The sequence below is a fragment of the Apium graveolens genome, chromosome 10 (assembly GCF_009905375.1).
Source record: "Apium graveolens cultivar Ventura chromosome 10, ASM990537v1, whole genome shotgun sequence".
Classification (NCBI taxonomy): domain Eukaryota; kingdom Viridiplantae; phylum Streptophyta; class Magnoliopsida; order Apiales; family Apiaceae; genus Apium; species Apium graveolens.
The window spans coordinates 80,541,633-80,552,100 of NC_133656.1; the positions used below are offsets into that span (position 1 = coordinate 80,541,633).

At 34.7% G+C, this 10,468-nt stretch overlaps 1 long non-coding RNA gene across 2 annotated transcripts; it reads right to left on the bottom strand.

Moving 5' to 3' along the window:
- Window positions 1-4,608: 4,608 nt before the first annotated feature.
- On the bottom strand, window positions 4,609-7,549 carry LOC141693393 (uncharacterized). Of its 2 annotated transcripts, XR_012563107.1 has the most exons (5): window positions 7,438-7,549; window positions 6,348-7,243; window positions 6,196-6,261; window positions 5,390-5,712; window positions 4,609-5,012 (listed from the first exon to the last, which is right to left on the bottom strand). It is a non-coding gene; the product is annotated as an uncharacterized LOC141693393 (long non-coding RNA). The 2 variants fall into 2 exon arrangements; XR_012563106.1 differs by having other exon boundaries at window positions 6,196-7,243.
- Window positions 7,550-10,468: the final 2,919 nt, after the last annotated feature.

Below are 10,468 nucleotides of genomic sequence, written 5' to 3' on the forward strand. Positions count from 1 at the left end.
GACCTTGATACTCTTGATTTTCTTCAGACTAAATCCTTGTAATTAATTGATACCCTGACGAGATCTCTGTCACTTGATTAAATCCACAATCTTGATTTATATCACTGAGGCTTGATCAATTTCTTGAGCTTCTTCCAGTGAATTAAGTCTTCAAGTCTGTAGATGAATAATGTTTCTTAACCCTTTGACATATGTTACTCTGTGAGATCTCTCTGACGATAGATCCACTATTTACTTATTACATTCTTATTTGAGTTGAGTTAAATCCTCGAATGAACAAATAGGCTATGACATATGCCTTTCAACCTGATTCTTAGAATAATGCCTGAAATGCAAAAACACTAGAAAACATATTAAAACACCAATAACTTGAGTACATTTACACCAATTTTAGAGTTTTACAAAGTATAAGAAAGTGTCATAAATTCCACTCAACAGGGGGTAACGCCCATTCATATTCTACCTTGCCGACACGCTTCAAAATTTTAAAAGGTCCAATGTATATAGGACTCAGTTTCCCTTTCTTTCCAAATCTAGACAATCCTTTCCACAGTGACCCTTTTAATAATACTAAATCTCCATCTTTAAATTCCATATCCATTCTGGCTTGATCTGCATATTTCCTTGGATGATCCTGCACTGCAATTAACCTTTTCTAAATAACTTTGGAAACTTCCTTTGTCTGTTGCACCAATTGGGGTCCAAGTATTTTAATTTTTCCAACTTCATCCCAATATACTGGTAATTGACATTTGCGTCCGTAAAGAGCTTCGTAGGGAGGCATTCTGATACTAGCATGATAAATATTATTGTAAGCAAATTCCACTAAGGGCAAATGTTCATCCCAATTTCTTTTAAAATCTATGGCACAAACGCGTAACATATCTTCAATTGTTTGGATTGTTCTTTCACTTTGGCCGTTAGTCGGTGGACGATACGTTGTACTCAAATTCAACTTGGTTCCCAAACATTCTTAAAAACTTCTCCAAAATCTTGGATTAAATCGTGGATCTTGGTCAGATATAATAGACACAGGGAGTCCATGACGAGCTACTATCTCCTTGAAATACATTTGAACCAGCTTGTCCGATGAAAATCTTTCATTAATAGGCAGAAAATGAGATGACTTAGGTAGTATGTCCACTATAACCCAAATGGCGTCGTGGTTCCTTTTGTTCTTGATAATCTCTGTAAATCTAGACACTTCCTGGATGGATTGAATACTTAAAATTGTGGGCTTCCTGTAGAATCTCATTCTTTATTTCTATCACTTATAGAATCCAAATCCTAGAAGAAAATATAAAAATACCTTGATCATTTTTCTGAGTGCATAACTCTTCCCCTACTATACTGTTAACGTCGTGATCCACTATCTCCTCTTGACATCTCTTTGTCTTTTCTAATAACTATGCCTGAAAGGTCATACTACACATCTTTGCTTCATTTGACTGGCAAATTCTGACTTCCAATTGATAAGTGGATTTTATATCCACTTGGAACGCTTTATTACAAGCTTAAATTGGTGTTTTGGACTCAAGTTGTTGGTATTTTGATGTGTTTTTGTGTTATTGCATTTAAGGTATCAGTTAAATGAAGAAAGGAGCTTTTAAAGGAAATATGATGAAAAGTGACCAGATTTGGAAGCCAAGGCCATTGTCAATTTGTAGAGAATCTCGTTAGCTTTGTGTGGGCATTTGAATCGCCTAATTTTGACGAGTAGAACTCAAGTTATGGGCAAAATAAGATTCATCAGAATTTTGCAGAAAGTCTGCAGGCGCCCGCCTGCTGGTGCCAGGCGACCGCGTGCTAGCAGGCGTCCACCTGCTGGTGTCAGGCGCCTGCGTGCTGATGTGCGGTTGATTTCACTGATTTCGCTGAAAAACCCTATTTGAGTGGAATTTAATGATTTTAAGGGTCAAGGTCCGATATTGGCTTATATATACTTAAAAAAAGGGTTTTCATCATCCGAGAAGATTGGGATACCAAGGAGAAGACCTAGAATCACAAAACGACTCCGAAAAAGAAGGTCTTGTTTTCAACTTGTGATTCTTTGAATTAGTTGTAACTTTGGATGCTCATTTTCGTTCTTGTTGAACCTAGATCTCGTTTATTCGTACTTTAATTATTATTCAATTTACTAAGACCTTGTTTATACCATGCTTTCATTGGAACCCATGGTGACGATGAGTTCGATTATAAACTAATCGTTATCAAGGGATTCTAGCGGATTTACTTATTGATTTCAATAATTAATTTGTTTCGATATCTTGGTGTGTGGTGATTGATTGATATCCTAGTATTGGTTGTGCTTATTCGTCTTATGTGCGTAGCTAATATATAAGATAGTTTGTTAATCTCTATTGAAGCGACAGTGAATATAGAGGTTTAGAACTTGCCATGCTAGCATAGGTTCATGTATTTGTTATGCATGATTCATAGGTAATTTTAACCATCTTACTTGCCCTATGTAATCACGATAGATAACTTGCGCATTAAACCGTTATGTTTCAATTCTTGTAGACATATAAGGACTAAGCATAATTGGTGTCTATTCAACTTCTATCTCTTTTATGGATGGTTAGTAGTAGGGTATTCGTACAACGAAAGTTGGCGTTTACTAGTTTCGTGTTATCTGATTAGTGTCATCACCATCACATGCTAAGGTTAAGAACAATGACTTGGAATGAAGTAGTAATGAAGTTAAAATCCCATGTTTGTCATATATATTAATTCAACCATTCTTGTTCTCTTAGTTATAATTGTTAGTTTAATCTCTTAGTTTAATCAAAACCCAATTTGTTATTTATCTTAGCATTGAGCGATAACCATACATTGTTGCATAGGTGCATAAATTGAACTTAACCTAAACCAGTCTCTGTGGGAAAGAATCTGATTTATATCTTATACTACTTGCGAACGCGTATACTTGCGTGAATTTTAGCGCGTGTTTTCGCCCTAACAAGGTTTTGGCGCCGCTGCCGGGGATCGAACCCGGGTCACCCACGTAACAGGCATGATAATATAAGGATTAGTAGTGTGTGTGTCCATATAGATTAATATAGATTTATATTGCATGTTTAGTTATAGTTCATTCATATTTTTACATGATTGTTCATACATGACATATTTGTTTGTGTTTTATGTGATTTCATATAGTTGCATTTGCATGCATATTTAGCTGATCTCTTAAGATGAACTATGATATTTGATAAGTTGATGTTGATTTGAGTGTGGTGATGACGAATAGAGGGATGTTTAAGTCCTAATGAATTGATTTGCATTCCAGAAACAAATATTTTCACAAAATCTTATAGGGTTGCTTTTGATCCAGATCATGATTATACTTGTTTGTTGTTGAGATTTAATCACTTGGTTATATTTAGAAATTGTGATATTCTCGTAATGACGTAAAAACAATGATTTTTTAATCTGGAGAAAAACTTGGATTTCATTGCTAGTGGTTCTAAGGCTAGGCGTCAAATGGCTAGTAGCCGGCTCATATTTTTATGAGTAGTCTAGGGTTGAATGAGATGGAGCGAAACGCACTCATTCAGAAATTATTGGGAAAAAAAGAAAAAAAGTATGTGTTTATGCATAATTGATCAAGAGTGAGCTCTTTAATACTCGAGTTATTAAGTTCTTAGCGGACTTTGTGCCTAGTGACCTAAGGCTTTTATAATTTGGGATCCGCTAACCTAACGCTCGCTACATGGGTATTATTGTATAAGTCTTTTGGGACCTGATTCATTGCATGGTCAAATAAGCATCTTTGTTATGTGTTCAATAATAGTGTGAATCCTTGTATAACTCTAGTAGAAAGGAGGTGTTGTGAGTCATAATGCCTTTATTGTCTATTCTGTTTATAAACTTTTGATTGTTTTGATGATTGATAAGTTATGATTATTGATCTAGTATCGAGAGATATCTGTTAAGCATTCCACACACGCACGTTTCTGGTTTGTTAGTTAGTTTGTGGGATTTATTCGAACTCTGTTTTAAGTCATTGCATTCTTAGAGGCATTGGCTTATTCATTTGGTTTTGGTTATTCTGAGGGGATCGATTGCATTATCAGTTAGTTGCATTCACGTAGTTGCATTCATGCATTAGGTTTGTTTTGTAGTTTTGAGTCTGTTTATGCTTGAGGACAAGCATCGATTCTAGTTTGGGGGTGTGATAAGTAGTTTTGAGTCTGTTTATGAATGCATATAGCAACATCAAAAATTTATTGCCTAAAGTGCTATTTATGTTGCAGTAGAATTTATGGCAACAAATATGCAAAAATTTGGCGTTGCATCCGGTGGTGATGCAATAGAGGTCTTATAGCAACATTTTAAGTCATGTATTGCAATAACAAAACATTATTGGAATAAATCACATTTAGCAACAAAATGTATTTTACAACAACGCGGTTAAATCATTGCAATAGCTATTTTTGTCAGCTAAATAACCATCATATAGCAACATTAATTGGTCTAATTGCAATGAAATTTAAGGTCAAATTTGACAAATATTGCAATATTTTATAGCTGATGTAATTGCAAATGGCAACATATTTGGATATAATTGCAACAATATTCTTTAAAAAAATAGTAGGATCTTATTAAATATAGAGCAAGCCAAGCATTTATATTATGCTACAAAACCAAACATCAATGTCATTCAAAGGTACCAAGGTACCATGACGAATTCGCAAGCAGCTCCCAGGCTGTCCCATCATCATTATTATACAAATCATTCATAATTTAAATCTAAGAATAAATGAAAATAACTAGCTAAACCAAATTCGCGAAAAAATTTAATCGCATACACAGAGAACTAAACAAAATTCCCGACTGAATTTAAACAAAACTAATCTATCCAGCTAGCAAATTGCGGATAACATAAACTAAAGTAAATATAATATGCCCCTTGCAGCTTTATTTCTTTATTTCCATGTCCATCACAATCATCGTAGTTCACTTCTTCTCCATCCTTCGGATCATCTTCATTCACTTTACACATTTAGCAGTACCTGCCATATAGGCTTAATCATGAGTGATATACATCAATCCAAACACATCAAATATAGGGATAATGATAATTCCAATTTGATAAACATATTATATAATGATAATAATGAGTGATATACATTAATTCCAATTGTGAACTGTGACTTGTATATATATATATATAACAATGAGTAGAAACAGATTCATTATAGAAAAGTTATATAAACATTAGACGGAAGCAAGACAAAATTTATATAATCGCTAGGCTAAAATCGAATCTTGCGTTTATAATTTTTAAGACTGCGATAGCCCCTTGCTTGAATAGATTATCTCCAAAACTAAGGAGAAATAAAAAACAAGTTTACCACACAACCAAAGAGTTAGCTAAGAACTAGCATACCGCATCAGAGATATCGCAATGGAGTTTGGTTACAGGAGACCCGGTTCTTGAGAAAATCCATAAGCAATATATGTTTTTGGTCCTATATCGGGCTTCAATGAATTCTCGGGCAACTTAACAGAGAGATTCAGGTACCCTGACCGTGAATCTGTATATTCTTTGAAAGGCAAACTATTGAGAAACTCACCACAATGACGTGGTAAGTGCTCCTCAAATGAACTAGGTGGAGGCCAGTCTTTTAATTTCAGAAGTTGGGGCCATCCAGCTTTGTCAAATACACCTTTCAAGTATCCGTTGAAAAATTGATGTACATTAACATCCACCTACAGAAATAAACGAAAATGAACCATTTAACATGTATTAACACCTCTACTTGTGTGAATAAAATACACAAAATAAAAGTAAAAAAGACAAACTACTAGTAAATAACAGAAAAGAGTAGTAAGCAGACTATTTTTCCTTTAATAACTACTTTCGGAAAACAACATACAAGTGCTGCAAAAATTTATCAAGCTACTTTTGGCTCTTAATTTTACGCAAGCTTCTACCCTTTAGCTCCTAATTTTACACAAACTTCTACCGTTTTAACCTCAGCATTACGGAATGCTGATCTGCAACTAGCCAATATCTTTAATTAATTACATATTACATAGAGTGAATAGATGACTATGAAGTTAATAATTAGACACTCATGGTCAAGGTAAAACTGTGTAGGGAAATATATCACTCGCTACACATACGGGGATGGAATTCTTAGAGATTATCAAGGAAGAACCAATTGTACAGCGTAAAGGAATTAAACTGACCTCACACCATTCCAAACAATTGATGGCCATTACATCCAGGAGCTGACCATGATTTCTGTGTCTTATCTGTCGGAATGCACACCACATAACCATTGGTTCCCAGCTCAAACCACATGTAGTTGCAAGAACATTTTCGACAATTACCGGCTCACCTGTGCACTAGTAGCATTGAAAGTGCTCAAGTTCTCCGGGCTTTAAGTCCACAGCATTAGGAAAGTACAGATAGTTGTCATCAGAACTTTCACGAGAAGCAGCTTTTAGTAAATTCTTTTTATCACTACCAATAGCGTCAACACAAGAACATCGTTGCTACTGAGTATTACAGATATTAAGTTTATGTGTTTTGGCAAGCTTTTCAGCATCTCTGGATAATTTTTGGACGCAATCATCTCCTAATATACATCTTAATTCTAGAATTCCTTGACCGCAGCCACCCAATTTCTTAGGAGGTATCATAGTTGTATATTAATATCTCATATATTAAAGAGGTATCATGAGATTATGTTTGCTCTCTTGAATTAACAACTACGATTATCTCAAAATCTACTTAATGATGTATAATAAAATATAGTGCAGTAAATAGGAATTGAAGGTCAACTATGTTTATAACCGAGGTAATTATTAACTGAACTCTGCCTCCTATTATATTTGACTTTTTGAGGCATAAATTAGTGACATCCTGGAGAACAGCCCTTTTCATACTCTGCAGCAAAGCAGAACAACCAACAGCCGCATTTTTTCCTTCGATCACATCTCTTTTTGAATATGGCTGGGCTATTTTTGAATCTAGCTGCGCAACTGTCTTCTGATCGCAACTGTCTTCTGATCTTTAGTCAGGGGAGGCTGTAAAGGAAGTAATCCTCCTGCAGTTGCCAGTGATTTAACACACAACGGAAGCAATTGAAGCTTACATATTACCTTGTTTCACTCAGATAAGAATTAGTTCCTTCATCTGAATCTGTATGTGACTTTGTTGGATTAACTTGAATTCCCAATCTTGAAAAAGTACTTGCAGTTTTGAACAACGAGTCATCATTATCATCCACATCTTCAAATTAACAACAAAATGAACACAAATAACCAATTAAAAATTAACAAAATCAAGAGCAAACACCTAAAAGCAAAAATAAGAATAGTAAGAACCCAGAAAATAAGAGGTTGATTTGAAAAGAAAAAAAGCATACTCGATTAAACCAAACTTATAATCGATTTAGGGGAGAACATATAGGGTCAATGCTTTACCTTTTTGCAGCTTCAAGCTTCTTCCACCTTGATTTTCTCTTCTTCAAGTTTCAATCGATTTAAACTTCGAGCTTCGATCCCCGTCTCTCTCTCGTGCGGCGCTGTGTTTGGGTGAGCAGGTTCTGTCCGAGTGAATTATTGTCCTGTGTTTTTACTTTTATAATTTGTGTTTTCTTTTTGTTTTATTATTTTTGATAAGCCCGATAGAATAGCTGCTTGTATATTTCAAAGCCCGCCTAAAATTTTGGCCCAAAATTTTGATATAATGCAACAATTTAAATAAATATTGCAATAGAATATAACTTTTTACCTTCATCCAATTTTTTCCCCCTATTGTAATGCTTTTAAAAGTTCTTGCAATATATGTATTGTGCCCTTCTAATAGCAACAATTTTTGACATCTTTTTTAAAAAGTGGTTGCCATAGCCATTCTATGGTGTAGTGTTATATCCACTTGGAACGCTTTATTACAAACTTAAATTGGTGTTTTGGACTCAAGTTGTTGGTATTTTGATGTGTTTTTATGTTATTGCATTTCACGCATCAGTTAAATGAAGAAAGGAGCTTTTAAAGGAAATATGATGAAAAGTTATGATATTTTGAAGCCAATTCCATTGTCAAGTTGTAGAGAATCTCGTTAGCTTCGCGTGGGCAGTTGAATCGCCTAATTTTGACGAGTAGAACCGAAGTTAGGGGCAAAATAAGATTCATCAGAATTTTCGAGAAAGGCTGCAGGCGCCTGCCTGCTGGTGCCAGGAAACCGCGTGCTAGCAGGCGCCCGCATGCTAGCAGGCGCCGGCCTACTGGTGTCAGGCGCCCGCTTGTGCGGCTGATTTTGCTGATTTCGCTGAAAAACCCTATTTGAGTGGAATTTGACGATTTTAAAGGTGCAGGTCCAATATGGGCTTATATATACTTAAAAAAGGGTTTTCATCATCCGGGAAGATTGGGATACCAAGGGGAAGACCTAGAAGCACAAAACAACTCCGAAAAAGAAGATCTTATTTTCAACTTATGATTCTTTGAATTAGTTGTAACTTTGGATGCTCATTTTTGTTCTTGTTGAACCTAGATCTCGTTTATTCATACTTTAATTATTATTCATTTTATTAAGACATTGTTTATAACATGCTTTCATTAGAACCCATGGTGACGATGAGTTCGATTATGAACTGATCATTATCATGGGATTCTAGCGGATTTACTTATGAATTTCAATAATTAATTTATTTCGATATCTTGGTGTGTGGTGATTGATTGATATCCTAGTATTGGTTGTGCTTATTCGTCTTATGTGCGTAGCTAATATATAAGATAGTTTGTTAATCTCTATTGAAGCGACAGTGAATATACAGGTTTAGAACTTGCCATGCTAGCATAGGTTCATGTATTTTTTATGCATGATTCGTAGGTAATTTTAACCATCTTACTTGCCCTATGTAATCACGATAGATAACTTGCACATTAAACCGTTATGTTTTAATTCTTATAGACATATAAGGACTAAGCATAATTGGTGTCTATTCAACTTCTATCTCTTTTATGGATGATTGGTAGTAGGGTATTCGTACAACGAAAGTTGGCATTTACTAGTTTCGTGTTATCTGATTAGTGTCATCACCATCACATGCTAAGGTTAAGAACAATGACTTGGAATGAAGTAGCAATGAAGTTAAAATCCCATGTTTATCATATATATTAATTCAACCATTCTTGTTCTCTTAGTTATAATTGTTAGTTTAATCTCTTAGTTTAATCATAACCCAATTTTTTATTTGTCTTAACATTGAGCGATAACCATACATTGTTGCATAGGTGCATAAATTGAACTTAACCTAAACTAGTCTCTGTGGGAACGAATCTGATTTATATCTTATACTACTTGCGAACGCGTATACTTACATGAATTTTAGCGCGTGTTTTCGCCCTAACATCAATTCCAACTTCTGAAATTCCTTGTATAACTCTTCTAGCACAGTCAACACATTTAATTTCCCCTTTCTGCTTAACGCGTCTACCACTATATTTGCTTTTCCTGGGTGATAGCTAATTGTACAATAATAGTCCTTGATCAATTCCAACCATCTTCATTGTCTCATGTTAAGTTCCTTTTGCATGAATAAATAATTTAAAATTTTATATTCCGTATAAATCTCACATATTTCTTCGTTTAAATAATGTATCCAAATCTTTAAAGCAAATATAATTGCTGCTAATTCCAAGTCATGAGTATGATACTTCTGCCCATGAGGTTTCAGTTGTCTAGATGCATATGCAATAACTTTATCACGCTGTATCAGAACACAACCTAGTCCCTTATGACAAGCATCATTATAAATTAAAACTCTCCTTGATCATCTGGAAGTGATAAAACAACTACTGTGATTAATCTCTTCTTCAATTCCTGAAAACTTTCTTCAAACTTCTCGTTCCATATAAACTTCTCGCTCATCCTGGTAAGCTTCATCAGAGGTGTTGCAATCTTCGAGAAATCTTAAACAAATCTGCGATAATATCCTGCCAATCCTAGGAAACTTTTCATTTCAGTTGGTGTTTTTGGTATCTCCCAATTCATAATAACTTCAATCTTTAATGGGTCCACTTTGATCCCTTCGTTACTGACTATATGTCCTAAGAATTGAATTTTTTACAACTAAAACTCACATTTTGAAAACTTAGCATATAACTTCTCCATTCTCAAAATTCCCAAAGTTATTCTTAAATGCTCCGCATGGTCCTTCGTTGACTTTAAGTAAATCAAGATATCATCTATATACATAATTACAAACTTATCCAGATACCCCTTAAAGATTCGTTCCATCAAATCCATATAAATTGCTAGTGTATTGGTCAATCCAAAAGATATCACCAGAATTTCATAATGACCGTACCTAGTTATGAAAATTGTCTTCGGTATGTCCTCAGGTTCAATCTTCAATTGATGATATATGGTTCACAAATCAATTTTATAAAAGTGCTTGGTTCCTTTCAACTGGTCAAACATATTATCAATTCGAGGTAACAGATACTT